Source organism: Eptatretus burgeri, chromosome 8, assembly GCF_056783735.1.
Source record: "Eptatretus burgeri isolate ZD-2024b chromosome 8, Ebu_testis_v1, whole genome shotgun sequence".
Lineage (NCBI taxonomy): Eukaryota > Metazoa > Chordata > Myxini > Myxiniformes > Myxinidae > Eptatretus > Eptatretus burgeri.
Genome location: NC_140968.1, coordinates 40,863,705 through 40,885,067, shown reverse-complemented (window position 1 = coordinate 40,885,067; position 21,363 = coordinate 40,863,705). Strand labels below are relative to the sequence as shown.

At 43.1% G+C, this 21,363-nt stretch overlaps 1 protein-coding gene across 6 annotated transcripts in view; it reads right to left on the bottom strand.

Annotated features, from left to right (window-relative positions):
- The window catches only part of LOC147021596 (zinc finger homeobox protein 4-like), a 261,191-nt gene that overhangs the window by 53,029 nt on the left and 186,799 nt on the right, over positions 1 to 21,363 (bottom strand). The window lies entirely within an intron of this gene.

Here is a 21,363-nt window from a genome sequence, read left to right as displayed (position 1 = left end):
GGACGCACTTCACCCACACAACCAATTGGACAAATGCAGGGCAAAGACACAGACGCACGATTCGCTTAACCGAGTTCAGTAAAAAAATGTTAATGTCTTTGTTCCAACATAGGTATGGTCAATGTTAGGTATGGAAATTTGCTCACATAAAAGTTTGCTTCTCGGATGCAAATGTTAACTCCTCATTATTTAATCCCAGGCAACGTTACAAAATCACATTTTGAGTTACTCTCCTCTGCCTCTCATTCAGTATGTAACCAGAACTGGAACAAGTGTTTATTAATGTGCAGATCGACAGCATTATTCTTTATTGGCATCTCGAAGAACCGGTCAACAACGGTGCAAGCCACTCACAAGGAACGAGTCGATTCTCGTATGAATGCTAATGAACAACTAAACTTGTATGTTGCGAGGATGTGAAACTTGTGCATTTTATTGACTAATTAGCAGTTTACCCATCCTTCAGATGGATGGAATTTTGAATTACTTGCTGAATAAAATAGATGCTGCAAATAAAACCTGATGGATGGATGTGGTGTACATTTTTGCATATGTCATGAAAATGATTTTTTGATCAATTCAAAACAATAACATGCATGAATGCCAGGAAATGAATGGAGCAAGGAAACCCACGATGGTACTCATATGAAACAGCCACCCCTCTAAGGGAGAGTACTACCCCTTCCCTCTGGTAGGTCAGTAAAGCACTTGCACTATGGCACATGTACATTGCAAACATTGAAAGTCATATCCACAGTTGACTTGTAATACCTTCTACCACCACCACCACCAGGCACAATACGGTACACATCGCAGTTGATGACAAACAAACACCTCCTTACCATGTTATTTGATTTTATTACAGGAGAAAAACCTACTCCTTCAGGGAAAGGCTGGGGGATGCTGGGGCAAATATAATTTGTGCCTTGGCTAGTAAACCCTCTATATCCAGCAGGGGTTAGTTAGCCACTTGCACTGTGCCACACATACAGGCGAAAATGGTAAGTTGGTTCCCCACCCTTGTGAGGGGGGTCGAGGGGTGCCCATGACCTGAACCTGGGTATCTCCAGCACATATGCAAAGTTTGATGGAGATTGGCTCAGCCATACAGGCTAGAATCGAAAAGTCTCCCCACCCTTGTGAGAGAGGACGGGGTTGGGGGGGGGGGGTTGGAGGGGGAGGGGTTGTAAGTGGGGGGGGTTGTGCCCTCGACCTGACCTGGAACAACCCCACCCCAAACATGTATGTGCATACATGCTGGATTCCGATCTCCATCAAATTGTGCAATTTGGTGGAGATCGGCTCAACCATGCTTTTTTTTTTTTCAATGACTTTCAGATGTACACACACATACAGAGAATTTCTTTATTTTAGAGCAAGGGGTGGGCTGACAGGATGGCCAAGAGTAAGCACACGAGCCTGGGTTTGAATCCCAACCTAGCTATAAACTGTCATCTCAGTGTGTCATCTCAGGCAGGGCGATTTAGCAACGTGTGCCATCCCTCGGATGGATGTTAAACGGGAGTCCTGTCTGCCAGTATTCATTGGTGGACATTAAATATCCCATGGTGTATTTTGCAAAGAGTAGGCGAGCTATCGCCGATATGACGGCAAAATTACAAATTCATGCCATAACCAGTCGAGGAAATTGCATGAGCGGCACAGCCATGCCCTCAACCAATGATACTACCCTGCAGCCTTGTGCTGCATATGGACGAAGAAAAAGAATAGCAGGGGTCTCAACATGTGGGTAATTACCCCAAGGGGGTAATTTGGGATATTCAGGAGGTGGGGATGGTAATGGAAGCCTGCCTAAAATAGAAAGAAAAGTAGAAGGTTAAAGTAGTTTGGAGCCTTCCTCCCATTTTCATCAACCGACAGGTAGTCGACAAAAAAAAAATGGAAACACTGAAGTAAAGTCACTTAATAGGGTGTTGAGCCACCACGTGCAGCCTGTATGCACCATAGCATAGAGTACACCCGTGTCTGGAATTCTGCAGGAGGGATGTGGAACCATTCTTCCAGGAGAAAGTCAATAAAATCACACCTGTTTGATGGAGGTGGAAAACGTGGTCTCGGGCATCATTCCAGAATATCTCGTAAATGATGGATTGGGTTCAGATCTGGTGATTGAGAAGGCCAAGACATATGGAAATATCAGTATCGTGCTCATCAAACCATTGGGCGACCACAAATGCTCTGTGGATGGGGCATTGTCATCCAGGAAGACACCCCTCCCGGCAGGAAAGAAATGCTGCAACATGGGGTGAAGATGATCACTCAGTACCATTAAGTAGCAATTGGCATTGACCTTGCCTTTTAAGGGAATGACTGTACCTAAACCATGCCAGGAAAATGGTCCCCACAACATTACTGAACCACCAGAACCCTTTACTGTTCAAACCAAATTCACTCAGGGTTGTGGAGTTATTTAGGTTGGTGCCGCAGTGCCGTTTGTTGAGAACATGGTGAGGAAAGATTCATCTGACCATATCACATTTATCCACTGCTCATTAGTCCATTGCCTGTGCCCTTTGAACCACTGGACCAACAAACATTAATTGTCAGGTGTGATGAGCGGCTTGTGCACTGCAACCCTACTCTGGTATCCTGTTCTGTTAAGTTCTTGGCAGACCGATGAAGAAACTGGCTGCTCACGTCCCATGATCTGCAGTTGCTCGCGTGCTTTGCCTTGCACTTCAAATTAATGCACGGATATCACAATCCTGCTCACTGTTGCCCTTTGCTGATATTTTTTCCCTCAAAATTCCATGCCGCCATCACCGAAGCACCGTTGCTCTTGAAACATCAGCAAGTTGAGCTGTCAATGAAGCTCCTGCCAAATGCACCCCGACAATCACCCCTCTTTCAAAGTCAATGAAGTTGTCTCTTGCAGCCATGCTAGCCATAATTATAGGCAACCAAGCTTTTGCAGCATTTAAATACATGACCCGAAGAATTCTGGGATGTTATTTGCTTAACATATGGGTGACACCTGTGTGGAAGCCGTTCAATATACGTACTTGGTGTCCCTCATTTACCCCAGGTGTTTCCATTTTTGTCCACTACCTGTACCTTTGGGAATCAGTGTTTTCACCTCAGGTGGGAAAAAAAACACGAAAGCATGAAACAAATTAGAAGGGAAAGCAGAGTTGTGATGTGCTTCAAGTGTGATGGCGCCTTGATTGGCAGTGCCAGTCAAAAAAAAAAAGACAAGTGCATTTCCCATTTAGTTACCTGGCCCTATTATCTGTTCTATCCTGTATTATTTGTGATGGTTGCTGAATTAAAACAAGCTCAAATGAGCTAAGATCCTCATCCTCTTAATGATGATGTCATAAAAACGAATATGACATCATTGTGATGTATCAGGTTTGCGATAAATTATCTGTGCGAATGCCCGGCTTGATTCCCGCAAACAAAATTCAAACAGCTTGCCTAGTTTCGGAGATAATGGTATAGGCGATTCCATTAGCGGCAATATTATGACGTCAACTTTTTTTCTCGGAAGAATTTCCAAAATCAGAGATGGTTGCTGCCTGCGCGTGAGCTTTCTGCATATACATGGCAAGTTTCACGAAGATCCGATGAAAACTCTGGGTTGTGAAACAAAAAAAAAGTCAAAAAATAGGAATGACGTCATAAAAATTGATAGGACGTCATAGCGACGTATCATATGTGCGGTAATTAATCTCTGATAATGCCCTGTTCGATTCCTGCAAACAGAATTCAAAAAGCTTGCCTTGTTTCAAAGATAATTTTTTAGGCCATTTCCATTAGCGGAGATATTTTGACGTCATAACTTTTTTCTAGGAGGCATTTTCAAAATCGGAGATGGTTACTGTCTGCGCAGGGTATTTTTTACATATATATATATATATATATATATATATATATATATATATATATATATATATATATATATATATGCCAAGTTTCAGGAAGTCTCGATGAAAACTGTAGGCTGTGAAACAAAAAAGTCAACAAGAAGATGAAGAACAACAACATGAGTAAGACTTCGGATCTAATAATCCTCCACGAGGATCTAATAATCTTAAACTACTTTAAATATTAGTACTTAAGTTTTTCGACATCAGGTTTAGGTAGGGTAATGGAAGTAAGTGGGTTGAGAACCCATGTTTTATAGAGTAGGATCGATGAAACAATGGATCCTGTCATTGCAGAAAACTCATCAGTCATTTGCATCGCGAGTTTTGAAATGCTTTGCACCATTTGATAATTACAACTATTATGTATTGAGCTTTTAGTTTGAGCATTTTTGTCGTTACCTTTCTCTTAAAAAATAAAAATAATAGCACAGAAAGGAAGAAAGTTGCAACTTATTGGTTTATAAGCATTTCTGGGCTGTACTTATAAAGATGTAGAGCTACTTCAAATTCTTTATATTTGGTATATACTGTAATAGTAATACCCGCTACCATCAGGAGCTAAATAATGTGTCAATACTCCTCCCTGCCTGAGGTAAGTTTCTTTTTGGCGCGACAGACCGATGTGTCTCCTTCTCGTAATAGTAACGCCTGTTCACTCCATGAATGACGTGTGTCCATACCCACTCTCTCCGGCAGCAATTGGTGGATAAACCAATTCCACTATTCTACGTGTACAGTTGAAAATCACAAGTATTCTACACGTTCTCATAGAAGGGGGTTTCTCTTGTGCCGCTGGAACCAAACAGCCAACAGCCTTCACAGCCCCCCCCCCCCCATCTCCAAAGATTATGAAGAGTAGATATCATCATTTTAAAAGTTGATTTAAAACTTAGCCTGTGCATCCACAAGCCCGAGATATGGCCTGCCCACTAGTATTCATAAGCACCCAAACCAGATATGATGTCTCCCTCAAACGCTTTTGTTGTGCAGAGGCACACACCAGCTTTCTTTCATGTAACTTTCCAAGTATATTCAGCTTCTCTCAGAAGCTGTTTGAGCCATTTGAGGTAACAATTCATGTCATGCACACACTATAGAAGTTCACATGCCCTGAAAATAGCCATTTCTAGGTTTTTTTTTTTTTTTTTTTTGCATGAACACAGGTATAATGATACTTACAGAATGAATGTGGGCATTTAAAAATAAAATTTTGTTGATATGGACATGCATCGAACATTTTGTAGTCCAAGGCATTTGCAAAAATACCCCAGAACGAACACAGCACATTTGGTATTATTTATTTATTCCATATGGTGTGAGCATGAGAAAAAGTCTGAAGTTTAGAAAAATTTGGATTTGTTGCATGGCCATAAATTCTCTCTCCCCTACCCCCTCCCAAAAAAAAGAATGCAGTATCTCACATCCAGGGCCTAATTTTAGTTCAGTGCAATAAACACATCTTCCACAGTTAGTACACCATTGGAGTTAATTGCAGTTTATAAAAAGGTTGTTTGCTGGAACTTATTTTTGCTCAATGTGACTCAAACTTTCAACCTTCTCCCCCACCTATGCTTCACTTACTTTACCCCAAACCCTACCCCACTCCCTCAGAACTTTATTATGCTGGATACTCCAATTTACTTCCCAGCGGCTCAGATTTCCATGTCTGCAAAATGTTGAGCCAACAAAAATTCAGCTTCAGCTGAACAAAGTTTGGCCACACATATTTACATGCATAGTTCAGACAAACCTCCTTTTGTTTATAACACGGATGCAAACCAGAAAGTGATGTAAACCCTCAAGCTTTTATAATTTTCATCCTTTTAAAGATACCTTTCTGTTATCAAAGAAGAAGGAAAAAAAGGGTTCTCAAAATGAACAACAGGGAAAAGTTGTCTCATGTTGTCAAAGCAATTAAAGTTGACCCCTGACAAGTGAAAGTTGAAAGTCATGGCAACTACAGGGTGCCCCACAGAAAACCAGGAAATTTGAGATTTTGAGATTTATTTTGCCGTATTTTACCATATCAATAAACTAACATATAAATAAAGTGTCTCTTTGTTTTCCACTACATCTAAGTTTGCGTTTGTTTTGTTTGAAAATAAAGTGTATCTTTGTTTTACACTGCATCTAAGTTTGCTTTTGTTTTGTTTTACATAAACTGTAGCAAATTTCCTGGTTTTCTGTGGGGCACCCTGTAGTTTAATTTAGAGATGAAAATTGAGAAAACAATTTTTCTTTTCTCAGTTGGTTTGGATTGTTGTGAACCACATCAATCTATAATTCCAGCAATGTGTGTGTGTATGTGTATGTGTATGTGTATGTGTATGTGTATGTGTATGTGTATGTGTATGTGTATGTGTATGTGTATGTGTATGTGTGTGTGTGTGTGTGTGTGTGTGTGTGTGTGTGTGTGTGTGTGTGTGTGTGTGTGTGTGTGTGTGTGTGTGTGTGTGTGTGTGTGTGTGTGTGACCGCTGTTTCTCGACAACCTCTGGTCCGATCTAATTGAAACTTGCCAGGTATATTTTGCTGGGGACCTGAGAATGTGCCTTTTCAAGGTTTGATATTAATCGGACAAGTGCTTCCCAAGTTATGGCCATTTATTTACCAAACCAATGGGAAGACACGTTGCGTGGGCATGGCCGATGGGGAAGGGAAGCACAGCCACGTTCCCCATTACGGGTTACAACGTACGGGCTTCCGGAGAGTGATGACTTCGTGTATTCTAATAATTTCTCGATTTCTTATGCGCATTTATAGATAAACACAATGGCCCAAGTTATGATCGTTTTCATATCAGACGGTGTATAAATTTCGGGAACATCAGAGTGCTGGTATGCTCCGAACCAGGAAGTAAATTTTTTCTCTCTCTTCTCTTCTCTTTTTGTTTTTCCTTGCCACGACATTGCGAAAAGGTAAAATACGTTGGCGCTAATTGAATAATTGGGTATTAAAAATAAATTGCGAATAATCGTAACTGAGAATAATATTGAACTTCCGGGTCACGCACGTACGGGCACGTGAGAGCGAAGAAACAGCCTGTGTGGTTTATTTATTATTATTATTATTTTTTTACGGGCACGTACTAGTACTAATAAATAAGGATTAAAAAAAAAAACACACACAAAAACCACAACAATGCTACACATCCGGACGGGAATAAACGTCATTGTTCCAATCCAGATTAAACCTGACTTATAACACTGAACAACAAATTTCAAAATTTTTTTTTTACTGGAGATGTGTAAAGTGATTAAGACTAATTTGGGTACGCTGATTTCAAAAATCATAACCGTTTTGCTGTATCACGTCAGGATTTTCAGGAACAGAAATATTCCCATTGCCTAGAAGTCAGGATTTCAATGAAATTTACATACGTCTTTAACATGTCTATTTCGCACAATTGTTGTTAACTTGTGTTATATTTCTTTCTTTCAGATAAAGATGAGTAGGCGTTCCTGTACCAATCATCCTGACAACTTCTGTTATGTCTGTGGTCGGTATACCAAAAAAGATCAACAGCGAAGTATATCTACAGCAGTGAAAATGAAGGCCGCCTACTTTCACTACTTCGGGTGTAAGGTGGGGGACCAAGAACAGAGCTGGGCACCACACATCTGCTGCACAAGCTGTCACACAACCTTGACTCAGTGGTTGGTGGGCAAGCGCGTGAGCATGCCATTTGCGGTGCCCATGATATGGCATGAGCCGCAGAATCATCATGATGATTGTTATTTCTGCTGCACAAGCATCGCCGGCTTCAACAAGAAGAATAAAGGTCACATCAAGTACGCTGACTGCGTCTCTGCTCGTAAACCTGTGCCTCATGATGACGAGAACCCCGTTCCAACACCTCCAGCTGATCAGAACATAGCTGTAAGCAGTGGTGAAGAGGATGGTGATGATGAACCTTTTGAACCCGACACTCAAGAATCACACCTTCTGAACCAGGGAGACTTAAATGATCTTGTAAGAGATCTCTCGCTGTCAAAGGCGAAGGCAGAGCTGCTTGGATCAAGGCTGCAGCAGTGGAATCTACTTGAACCTAACACCAAGATATCCTTGTTCAGAGCACGTCACAGAGACATGGCTGAGTTCTTTGAGATGGAAGACACGATGACATTCTGCAGTGACATCAACGGTCTGTTGAAAGAACTTGGGTGTGATCACGATCCTGCAGACTGGCGCCTCTTCATCGACTCGGGGAAGAACAGCTTGAAGGCTGTTTTGCTCCACAATGGCAACGAGAAACCATCAGTCCCACTGGCTCACGCGTTCGGCATGACAGAGACCTATGAGACTATGCGGCAGCTGCTTGATTCCATCAAGTACAATGACTTCAACTGGCACATCTGCGGAGACTTGAAAGTGGTGGCGCTGTTGTTAGGGCTGCAGTCAGGCTACACGAAATACATGTGCTTCCTTTGTCTCTGGGATAGCAGAGACGACAAGAATCACTGGACGAAGAAAGATTGGGAAGAGCGAAAAGAGCATGTACCTGGTCGACACAACGTGAAGCATGTCGCCCTTGTCGACCCAGCCAAGGTTTTCCTTCCACCACTCCACATAAAGCTCGGCTTGATGAAAAGTTTTGTACGGGCAATGGATCTGAATGGGCGTGGGTTTTTCCTCAAGGAAAAGTTTGGCAACACCTTGTCGGAGGCCAAGATCAAGGCTGGTGTCTTTGTTGGACCGCAAATCCGACAGATTATGAAGGACGAAACTTTTCCGACAACTCTAAACCCCAAAGAGCTGGCAGCGTGGAGGAGCTTCAAAGCTGTGACGGACAACTTCTTGGGGAACGAGCGCGTGGACAACTATGAAGAAATAGTGCAGCAGCTGCTGGAGTCCTTCAGGAAACTTGGCTCCAGGATGTCCCTGAAAATCCATTTCCTACACCAGCACCTGAACTTCTTCCCTGACAACTTGGGAGCAGTCTCGGACGAGCACGGCGAGCGATTCCACCAAGAGATTTCACTCACGGAGACGCGTTACCAAGGGCGGCACAACCCGAACATGATGGGCGATTTCTGCTGGTTCCTGCATCGTGAAACTGACACAGAGCAGCACAAACGCAAAGCCAAATGCCTAAAGCATTTTTAATTACATTCTAGTGGAGTTTTTCTGTAATTTCTATAATTTTGAAGCATTCATGATGAAATAAATGAATAAATGAATAAATGAATTTTTGTAAATTTCATTGAAATCCTGACTTCTAGGCAATGGGAATATTTCTGTTACTGAAAATCCTGACGTGATACAGCAAAACGGTTATGATTTTTGAAATCAGCGTACCCAAACTAGTCTAAATCACTTTACACATCTCCAGTAAACATTTTTTGTTGTTCAGTGTAATCTGAAGAAAAGGGAGGTGACTAACTCAGAATCCGATTTTTGAAGGTTGTCAACAATTAAGGAAAGAGGAGTAAACACATCAGAATCCATTGAAGCAAACTTTTTGGTGCAGGAGAGAACCTGGAATAAATGTTTATGTGGACATTGTCTGCTGAACAAGGAATGCATTGTTAAAAGCAGACAAAATTGGACAATTCAATGTTTGGCCAAAACCAAGTTCACAATGTTCGGGTTTGGCTTCTGGCATAACATACGCAAACACGTACACATGCCTTACGAGTCCAGCACACAATCGAGCATCTTCAATCCTAGGGATCATTGAAACGTGAGATCGGTTTTCATGGCCAGTTGGAAAATAGTCAGTGACGGTGAAGAACAAGGTTTGTCAGCTGGTGGTATTGATGCTGCAAGCAGCATTTCATACATTCCACGATGGTATAATACAAAAATAAAAAAACAGCAAAAACAAATAAAGAAATAAACGCTTCAACCATATTTCTTGCAAGTCTTCCAGGATTATATATTTACATACATCCGAAATGTCATGCCATGAATCATACTGGAGGTAATACTGATGCAGCCATGTTTCCACTTCCAGCCCACATACCTTTGTAGAAAGTTGAGAGGGGTCAAAAGGTTATTTACCTTTGAAACAGTACAATAGCAGCCTCTGTAAATTGAACACTGTACAACTTCACCAGGTACTGTATCATTAAAATAATTCAGCTATCAATTAGTTTGCCGGTCATATGAACCCACTTTCTTTCATTTGGTGATTGAAAAACAGACTCAGATTTCCTGTTAGATTTATTTATAAACTTGCACTTTTTTTCCTCTCTCAAAGTCACCACATTTGAATAGTTCAAAAATTATTAGATTACAAGATGAATGAGAGGTTTAATAGTTGAACAATACATGCTTCATGGTTTCCATTGAATTCGATGAAAGGAAAACTTTTGCATCGCCTTCTTGCTTTCTTGTTGTAAAGATTCGCAATGAGGCCGTTTCATGCTTGTATTAGTTTTGATCGACAATGATTGTGCTTTTAATAGCAAGTATTATTTGCTTCTCAAATGCCACCACTGCAACAGTTACCCACCCCAAAAAGGTTGAAAATAATTGGTGCAGAATAAACCACATGACAAAAACTCCAAGCACAATACCACAAGCAATCATCAAAAAAATTCCAATTCTCTGCATGTATGAGGCAGGCCTGTGTTTGCATGGTTGTGTCAGAGGGGTCCGTCAACACAGATCATTCAGAGCCAGATATATAAAACTTCCATGGATACTGAAATGATCTTTAATGTTACTGCGTTCTCAATAATTGCACATGTGGATGAAGTCTCACATCGATCTGCGAAGCAGTTTAAGAGAAGAATTATTTTTACATTTATATTTCCGATACAACATGGCCACCAAACCACATGACTGATGTCATAATTTAATTCTTCACTCACATCGGGTTGTAGGTCAGATATATGAAGTTTCAGATTTTTCGGATGAGGATTTTGATTCAACCAAGTATAGTTGGTATACCACTTTAGCGATATCGTTATCACCCCTATATACCCCATGGGCAGTTTAGGACATATGCCAAGTTTCAATTTTTTTTGTTGAGCAGTTATGGAGAAAAGATGTCCAAATTTTTTCCGTTAATCCAATATGCCTGCCATACCATGTGACCTATGATGTCAGAATTGTCAATAAAACATTATCCATGGGGAATCCCTCCAATGTTGAAAGTTTTGCATTGATTGGACAAGCAGTTGCAGAGAAAAACATTTTGGAAGCAAGAAAACACACACGCATGCAGCAATAGTCATGCATCTCCTTCGGGTTGAGACTAATGAAGATGTTTACTTATAAATAACTGACACGGAGATCATGAGACAACAGTATTCGGATGGATCGGGTGCACGAAGACAGACTAAATAGGGGAAACAAGCAAAAACAAACAAACAAACAAAAAAATGAACTTCTGTACAAAAATAAACCCCGAAAGGCACCACAAAACCAGACTCGCACAGTGAAGGGGAATAGAACAGGTGATGAATTGCGGGTGGCATGAGCTGGTTGTGGCTGCATGACAATAATGGTATAAGGCTGGTGTGGCGTGAGGTGAGGTGAGGTGAGGGAGAGAGAGAGGAGGTCTTCCTCTGTCCCCCATGCTTCACTGCTGCACACATGCACGATCACAGCCTTCATCACCTCTGGGACTGCCTTTCCAGGGACTGTTGGTCCCATCACTTGCCAGCTGCTGGTGTGATTCACTGGTTGGCCGCTGGTTCAGGCCGTCCCAACCTGCGGGGCGGACCCCAAAAAGTGTTCCACCCCTCTCCAGGGCTCTACAGCCAACTACGTCACCATGGCTTGTTGTCTGCCAGTCCTCAGAATTCCCTTTGTAAGCGCGATGCACTTTCATTGTTTCTCTGTACCCACAAGTCCTCCACCTGGCCTCGCCTGTTACAAGAGGTTTTACACAACAATCTCATCCTCTTCTGCTTTCAGAAATGACGGTCACTGCACCCTCAGTACACGTTTTACTCAAGGTTCTGGTCTTCACACACTGAAGAACTGGTTCTTGTTCACTAAATTAGAGGGCTGTGGGAGGTGGGCCACAGCTATCTTACTTGCTCTCCTTAATGTACTATCCCCTTCTGTTGCAAAATTCACAACCATTTTGATAAAATGTACAAAATTTATATTATCCAAAAGTCTTCAATTTCACGTGCTGCCCTCTGTTTAAGATGATGTACTTATGGCGGGGAAAGAAGATGGCACACAAAAGGAAACCACAAGCAGGCCTACCTTCAGACAATTTAATTTAACCCAAAACAAAATTCCAATACAAATCTGTTGACCTCAGGTGACTGCAACTGACCATTCCCCGAGTGGATGTTACTTGCTCCAGCGGTCAGCTGAGCCCAAAACCCAATTTAGAAACTACCTGACAATTTTACAGGCTATTTGCCCTCCAAAGTACATATCAAGTCGCACTGGACCGAGTAGAACATTCCCATAACCAAACAATACAACAATAAGCATTAAGCATTCAATCAGGTCATTCCTTGCAAGGCAATGGCATCACAATAACCTGCAGGCATGGCCTCACCTCAGCAGCGAGAGGTCCTGTGGTGTGGCTGTGTGGGTGCAGCGATGTGTGCGTGCCCACAGTATGAACACAAAGTCCCCAAGTAAATCGTTTCCTTGGGCCCCTCTCGATCTCCTCCCACCCCCACCCCCATGGAGCACCACAACTCCTTCTTTCACTGTACACCCCACTATATGGGGGGGGGGTCACCCAAATGGCACTCCTTGGTATTTCAATGGTCACCAAATGTTTTCCAACCCCGTAGCCGACCGATACCTACACTCCACCTGGCAGGTTCTCTCCCTACTGGGCTACCAGAGGCAAAAAATGGCAAGGGGCCACAGTCCTCGCTCTTTACAAGAGCCTCATCACTTGTGGACACGCAACACTTCCCTACCCGTAAAGCTTGCATGCAATTATCCCTCCCCAGCTGCCATGGCATTCATCGTTACCTTCACCTGCAGCATATGTGAAAGGGTGTGTCTCCTACCTACCTTGGCCTGCATACACACAAAATCACCACAATGCACAACAAACGCAATTAATGATGGTATTCTGTATTGCAAAACCACATCACATTTTACCCTTCCATCCAGTCGACATACTCATCCTCATGGCCACCCTTTGCCCATCATTCATACCATTCCCCAACTCACTTGCATCAACCCCCCCCCCCCCCCAAAAAAAAAGCATGGCGAGTCGTGTCATTGGGGAAAGGTAAATTTAGCTTTTCCAATTACCACTGGGTAGATTGTCCAATTCCAGCAGTGCCTGCCACAGCCATTGTTCCCATTTTTAAACAGCCAATTAAAACCCAGGGCTCTCTTCCCAAACTGAGAGCCCATTAAATTGTGGCAAACGATCTGTGGAAGACTATGCGTGCCTTCATTCTTTCAATTATATCATTTTAACTCCATAACTTTCCGCAAATGCTCTGGGCGGTCGTCCAGTGGGCTGTACTCACACCCCGGTCAATATAGCTCGACACACATCCATAGACCAGCCCAGCATGGCAGGTCTCCCAATGATGCTGGCTGTGCCGGAACCTCATGGACATGCTGCGAGGCCAGTGGCCATATGCCCAGGCAGTGACCTCCTTAGTGGTGCAGTCACCAATGAACGACAAGCAATCTCTCTCCCTCGTGGTCCGAATGGCACACCATGACAGGTGCCCAGGAAAGACCACCTCAGTCCCCCAGAGGTATCCCTCCCCTCTGGGGTCTTGAGACACCACTGACCCAAGACAACTGCATGCCCATCAAAACCACCAGACTCCCCGTGAGGTCTGGGTCAAACCACAACTCCGGGTCACGAGCTGATCCCCACATGGCCTGCTTCAAACACCCCAGGATCCAGGACTACCTTGCCCAGACACTGCAAAAATTCACCCACTGCCCCACACATTGCAGACTCAAACGCCTGACTCACCGGCCCAGGCTTGAGTACTTGCGCATACACCAAAACTCGCGTCGCATCGCACCATCATTCCTGGGCAAGCCCCCAGTTCAGCGCTGGGAATGTGTTCTATGTCCTCCACCAATACATGGGCATCCACCAACTTATCCCTTTTACGGAGTTAGGCAGGATGCTGGGAGGAATCTTGCACTCCCTCCACGAGTTTTGTGATGTTCGAATCCCAATCCTGACCAATTGTCGCGCCAGAGAATTCTCTTAACACCGACTGCTCCAGATGCTGAAACGATATTTTAAGAAAATGCGTTCCAAATAATTGTACTGTGTTCTTTATAATGATGCTCCCCAAGGATCATTCAAACAAAGCTGAAACTGGTGGAGTTCGCACGCAAAAGGCAAAAGGTGGGAAAGCAATCATCATGTTTATTTGCAAATGATTTTGACATGGGATAACGGTACTCGGATGGATCTGGCGCACGGAGACAGACAAATAGGGGAGGTAAGATTTGAAAATTCAAACTTACGTACAATAATATATAAATAGCCCACTGGAGGTGCCACAATACTGGACTCGCACAACAAAGGGGAACAGACAGGCAAGGACTTGAGGCGGCCATGAGCTGGTTGTGGTTGCAGGACGATGATGGTACAATGCTGGTGAGGCACAAAGTAAAGTGCTAACAAACAATTAAACTGATCAACAACTTGAACGACGGACGTAAAACTGATCGACTTGAAATGATCATTACTTGTACGAGTAAATACCTGTTTCCTCTGGGAAAGTTGCGAAAAAAAACAAATTGCGAAAAATGTCGAGGATGGGGCCTCCCAACACACCACCACCACCTCCCCCCACCCCAGTTAGAGTTAATGCAGTCTTCCAACAGCAACATTTATTCTTCTATGAAAGCAGGAACCCTTTAGGACACAAGGAGCACACAAAATGATACACTGTCTCGTAATAATTCTCAAAGCAATATAATATATATATATATATATATATATATATATATATATATATATATATATATACATATATATATATACATATATATATATATGTAAGGAGCACACAAACAATAACCACTACCACCACAACAGAAGTAACAATATTTCTCCACAAAGTCACTTTCCCAGAGGAAACAGGTATTTACGAGTTCAGGTAATTATCAGTACAAGTCGACCAGTCTTCGTCCCTCTCAGTCTTCGATCAGTTTAAATGTTTGTTAGCAATCTCACCCTGCCCCCCAACCCCACCCCCCTCAACTCCCCCAACCATGCAGAAGGAGACCACAACTTGAGCTGTCATCAAATTTTGAACAATCCTATATTATGAAAATATGAAGAAAATAATTAAAAATTAGGTCAAAATGTAAAAACGCAGTCATAGTCACTATAAATAGTCTATATCAGCTCCGTTGTCGTGTGTCAAGCACGAGACTAACTGTTTTGTTTGTTTGTTTTTAATTGGGTCCATGGTTATTTATTTACGATTGAGCTTCAGTGTGTCTGTTCAGGCCATAACATTTTTACCAATTCAGCTTTTGTCATCAAATCTTCAACAGACTTATATTATGAGGATATGGAGAACACAAATGAATAAAATGTACAATTTTTTTTAACTGTCATTTTCATCAAGATCAGTTGGAGTGCACAATTATATTTTGTTTTGCTTTATCCTTATCTATATCTAAACTTCCCTTAGTCACTTAACTAAGAGTGGCTTTATGCCTTCTTTGGGGCAATTTCCATTAAAACAAACAAAAAAAGTGATGCATAATTTTTATTTGTGTGTAAATATATCTTGAACTTACTTTGCTCTATTATATATACACGAGCAGAGTAGTGGCCACCCTATAGGTGATCTTGTTCCAAGCATGCAACACATTCTTCTGACGCATACCTTTATTTGCATAGTGTATCGGCAACTGACAGCTCTGTCTGTATACACGAAAAAAAAACCTGGGATTTTTTTATATACACTGTCGAGGCTCATATGAGCGCTAACACACAGAATGTACAGCAAGGGGAGCAGGAGACAAGAGGGGTGGGAGAGGGAAGGAAAAAAGTGTGGAACAGAGACATGAGGAGATCTGAGGAGGAGAAAGGGATGGGGCGGGGTGGGGTACACAGGGTAAACACGATGGACACGACAGAGACTTTCAGGAAGGAAAGCAGGGAATTTGAAGGAGGTGTGTTTGGGGTGGATCAGCTGGGGAAGAAAAAAATTGTGGTTTTGAATGGGGGAAGACAAGAGATGGCGGTGAACAGCTGTTTTGAAGACCTGGAGGGAGGAGTGGGATTGAAGAGAGTGTGGGAGTTTGTTCCAAAGTCAGGAAAAAGAGGAATGAAAGAGTGAAGGTGAGCAGCGATTCTTGATTTTGGTTGCGTTACCAGTGGGGGGTTGCTGGTGGACCTTGAGCACCTGGCACAAATATGGGGGGGGGAGGGAGGGGACATATCTCGACAGAGCGGGGTGGGCGAGGCCAGAGAGGAGACGGTAGAAGACCGAAAGACCACCTACCTGCCTGCGTTGAGAGTGAGACCCAAAGTGTCAGCCTCATCATGGGAGATACCAATGATCATAAATGCCTTGGTTTCAACAGCGTGAAGCAATGCAGTCTGGATGTTTGAAGTCTGTATGTATGCAGAAAAAACATACCTACTGCTTATAATTGAAAACAACTCCCTGCACTGGAAAACGTGGGGACAGGAAGAGAGTGCTGTAAATGGTGGAGACTTGCAACACCCTCCCGGACCTGGAGGCGGCACTACACGATACACATTTGCATTGAAAATTTGTGTCCCTCCCCTTTCCCCAACCCCAAGACCACCGGAAAAGATAAAATACACCACTATACATTAATTGGGGTCATGCTAATCCTATGTAGCAAGTCTGGAGGCAATCGGCCCCAAACTGTAGGAGGAGCAAAACAAACATGCACACAAACAGCGGTCCATGAATTAGAATCAGGATTACTCTCCCTCGTTAAATTGAAATTTTGTGACTTAAGATTTTACATATGGAGTGTTGAAGTGCTGGAACACGTCTCATGTATTTTAGTTAATTCCCATGGGAAATAGCTGATTGGTTAACGGCGTATCAATTAAGTTGTGTTTTCCAAGAACATAACTACTGACTTTAACTGATCATTCCCAGAACTAGAAATATTGACGAAGTGAGATTATTGACTGCTTCTGCCAATTGAGAGATAGAATTGGGATTTTAAGATCTATAATGTGGAAAGTTTTGCAGACACAAATACGCACAGGCAAACACAGCCTTGGCTCATGGGGGAGCTAAATGACAAAGAGCTACTTACAGACGATCAAAGGGGATGGGAGAATTGACATACAAGGATGAATAACACAAACAAGTAGCAATGGACCAGAAGTGAACAGATTGGGAAATAATCAACATGTGTCGAAGATGGATGTGCAAGGGTGAGTGCATGAGAGTGATTGATAGCACATTTGAAAGGATTAAGTGCAGAGTATGAGAATATAGACACAGATTCCATAATCGAGAGGAGCAACAGCCCAGAGTGAGGAACCTTAATCAATGGAGCTCTGTATGAAAGCTTTGCACATCGTGATGAACTCGATGTGTCTCAGTCATGCCTTAACTCTGAAAATAACCAGACAGTGGCTAGCCTTTGATGCCAAGTTGGTGATTATGATCCTCCCATGAAAAGTTGCAGCAGATCATGATATCAAGGAGATCCAGAGCCTGCACCTTTTTCAGTGGTTGTCCAAAGTGAGTGTGTGCCATTTCCCAGCATTCATCACCATGTTCCAAGTTGCTGACCAGCAGCTTATCTTGTCCAGGTCTGATGAAAGGCATTCAGCAGCAGCCACTCTTTCACAAGAGTGATGTATTGTTCTACACAGGGTGCATTCAAATAATAAAGTTATTTTTCAACAGACTCACAGCATATATGTCGATCAAGAATAACATAGGTCCTAACATGCTGCATTGAAAGACTTCAGCCTGGGGGTGGAAATCAGAAGGAAGGAAACCATCAAAGGCCATCTGCTTTTTCCATCATCATCATTTGACAGGTATAAGCCCATGGTCCCCTCATCAAATTATGCACCACCAGACACACTGCCACCGCTTTCGACACAAACCATCTTTCCAGCACTGCCGATTTGAGTTCAGTGATATTGCACCCTGACCACTCTCGAATGTTGTGAACTCAATGCATCTTTGGTTGACCTACCAATCGACGACATCTCTCAAGAAAATTATCCACAACAGTTGTTGCCAGTCCACCGTGACGAATCACAATGCCCAGCCATGCTGTCTTGTGCTCAATCACATTGCTACTGCTAACGCACCATCTGTCGCTGATCATCTCCATTCGACTCTTGTTTATAACACGGCTGCGCCACTTGATGTTGAGCAGGTGTCACCAGGCGGTTCAGCCGAAGCCATCTAGTCGCCTGATGTCGGTTGCCTTTAATGACAAGGTGATGGCACTATACAGTACTCTTGACATGATTAGTGCCTGAGCAAGCTGTGCCTTTGTTTGTAGGCAGACACAGGTAGAACGGAGGTATTTACACTGCCGAAGGGTGGATTTGCCCACACCTATCTGCATTCGCACCTCATTGCTGTCATTGAGTGTGTGGTTGATCGACACACCTAGGTACTTGAAAGATGACGCGGTTTATTGGTATCAAGCGGTATGTGATGGTGTTGTCATCCATTGTTGGCTGGACAACCATGCATTCCATCCTGTCAGGATGGATCACTAGCCCTAACCATCTGATATGTCACCAAGGATAGTAAGCATCTCTTCTGCATCAACTCTGCACAGCGTCATCAATAGGTCATCGGCGTATCTGATCTTTACTGAGATAAAACTTACTTTTGGTGGCCTTAGGTGTGATGTGTGCTCATACACTTCCACATGAGACATTCGGTGTGGAGGCTGAAGAGTGTAGGGGACAGTGGACAGCCTTGTCATACTCCGACTGGCATCTCAAACTCGTCTGTCATCCGGCCTTTCCAACAGAGCTGACCATTTAAGTTGATGTAGAGATCCTCAAGCAGTCACACGACATCCTTTTCTATACCAGAATCCCAGTTTCGCAAATAGTAGTGCGTGGTTGATAGACTCAAACGCCTTCTTATGATCAACAAAGATGAGGTGGAGAGGGCGTTTGCCTGCGTCGTGAGCTTTTGCGACACCTTTCAGACGGTACATCCAATCAGATGTGCCCTTACCACGTGCAAAGCCACATTTGGTGTGTCACTGATACTGGTGGTTCGTTCTCATCTCTGTTGACACACATTGAGAATGATCTTACTTGCATGACTGATTCGTGGAAGCGTTCTGTAAATTCCGCACAGACATCTGTCATTCTTTTTGTGCAAAGCAATATACATTGACTTGGTCATTGACAGTGGCCCCTTTCCAGTGTTCCAGATATTACATTACACACTGCCTTGTGGTGGGCTTCAAGTGCTTCTGGGTTCGGTGCTGCAGCATTAAGAGCTTCCAATGTGACAGCAACTCTGGTAGCCTTATGGTTTTTCAGTGCCTGAATGGCTTTTTGTTTTTTCCAGTGTGGGTGAATTTTGTTCTACCTTAGTTGTGTGCTCGGGTGAACGTGATCAGTTGGACTTGAATAGCTCTTCAGCATATTGACGTCAACGTTGCATTTCTTCTTCAACCGACTCCAATACCAAGCCGTTTGTGTCTGATGTTCACTCTAGGGGGACAGGATTTCTGAAAGATCAACAACATCAACATTTTTGAACAGAGTTCTGGAGTCCTGATCCCAGTATGCTTGGTTCATCGTGTTACTATTTGCCACCAACCATTCATCAAGATCCATCTGACATTCATGTTTGACCTCATTTGTCAGGCCTGTGAATTCTGGAGTGCCTCCAGCCTGCCTCTTGCACACAATTAGTTAAATGTTGTTACAGACAAATAGGGCTGTTTCCTGAGATGTTTGCGTGCAACAGGTCTCAAGAGTTACATTGTGTATGGCAAGTGCGATGACTTCAAGAGTCACCTTGTGCAACACGGGATCTTGTCAGCCAACAAAAGTCTTCAGATGCTCGTTCCGACCTTAGGGCTTCAACATTTGGACGTTTAGATCGCAGTCCATTTGCAGCAGCAGGACGGAACTTCCACTTCAGGTTGAAAATTACGAGTCGATGGTTAGTGTCAAAACAAGTGCTGTAGAAATGACAGTCAGGTGATTCCTTGCTTCTGTGCCAATTGGAACATAATGAACGGTATTTTTTGCGTTTCTTGCCCTGCTGATCCAAGTTACCTGATGAGATCATTTGGAAAACCAGGAGTGTACGGCAGTGAGGTTGTTACCCATACAAAATTCAACCAGTTTGTCTCCTCTTGGATTTGTCACCATAACCACAAGGTCCCATGACAAGAGGAACGCATTGGTTTCAAAGTTTGGCATTGAAATTACTAGCCACTACAAATGTGAAACAGTTGTTTTTATTGGAATTGACTGCATCTTGCAGCTGCTCATATTAGTCATCAATAATGTCATCTGTTACAGTAGATGTAGGCACATAGAGACAAACAGAAGGGTACCTTTCTTCAACCAAAAACGAGCAGCCACAATTCGATCTGAGATGTAGTAGGTGGGAAGGTAGCTGTTTTTTGCTCGTGTGGACATCAGGATTCCAACACCTGCATAGTATTTCACCGCCCAACATCACAATGTAACCATTACATGATTCTTTCTGGACGATGATGTGAGTTTCACGAAGAGCAATGATGTCATAACGGTAGTTTTTCAACATAGCCATCAGATTTTCAGGTGCTAGATCATAATCAAGTGTGGTCATGTTCCAGCATCCGAAGCTAAAGGTTCCCATGCTTCGTTCTTCATACATCTTCAACCGCACACCCACCAATGTAGGCTTTATGTGCGAGGTGTCATTACAATTGATGATCAAATTGATGATTACCATCATATACACAGTAGCTTCAAGCCCAGTTTGTGCAATCAGGGGCTCCACATTCAAAAGGGTATCATTGTAGTTTTCTGTGTTGTAATTCATTTGGAGGTTTTGGTGAGCGGTTTCCACTGGTGTGTCACCATCACTCCACCAGCGTAATGAGTTGGCCGTTAACAAAGCTCGGCTGCCTTCCACCCTTTTGTGGATGTTGTTTTCAGTTCCACAAGGGTTACTCACGGACACAGCTGCTGTTTCCAACCATCGAATAAATCGAACAAGGACAAATGTGTCCAAAAGCCGCATCCTAAAGGTTTTGTCTTCACCAGAAGAAGAAGAACAACAAGAACAAGAAGAAGAACAACGCGGAGCTCTCTTAGAGCCAGCGTTCGCAACGCAACGCAGCTAAAAACCTGAGCAGGTGACCGGATACCAAAATAAGACTTTGAAATAAAAGCTGGATTCCAGTATGAAAGGCTCGAGCGAAATCCAAAGAGATAGTCAGAACCTCTTGCTCGTAGCTCAGGGCTTCTATCCACTGTTGTGTCAAGAGGCACATCATATCCAAGGTGGAGTAGCCCAATCAGAAGCAAAACTGGTGATTATCAATTTAGTGAAGAGACACACTGCCTGAGATTGGCTGCAATGATGGAGACTCCATTA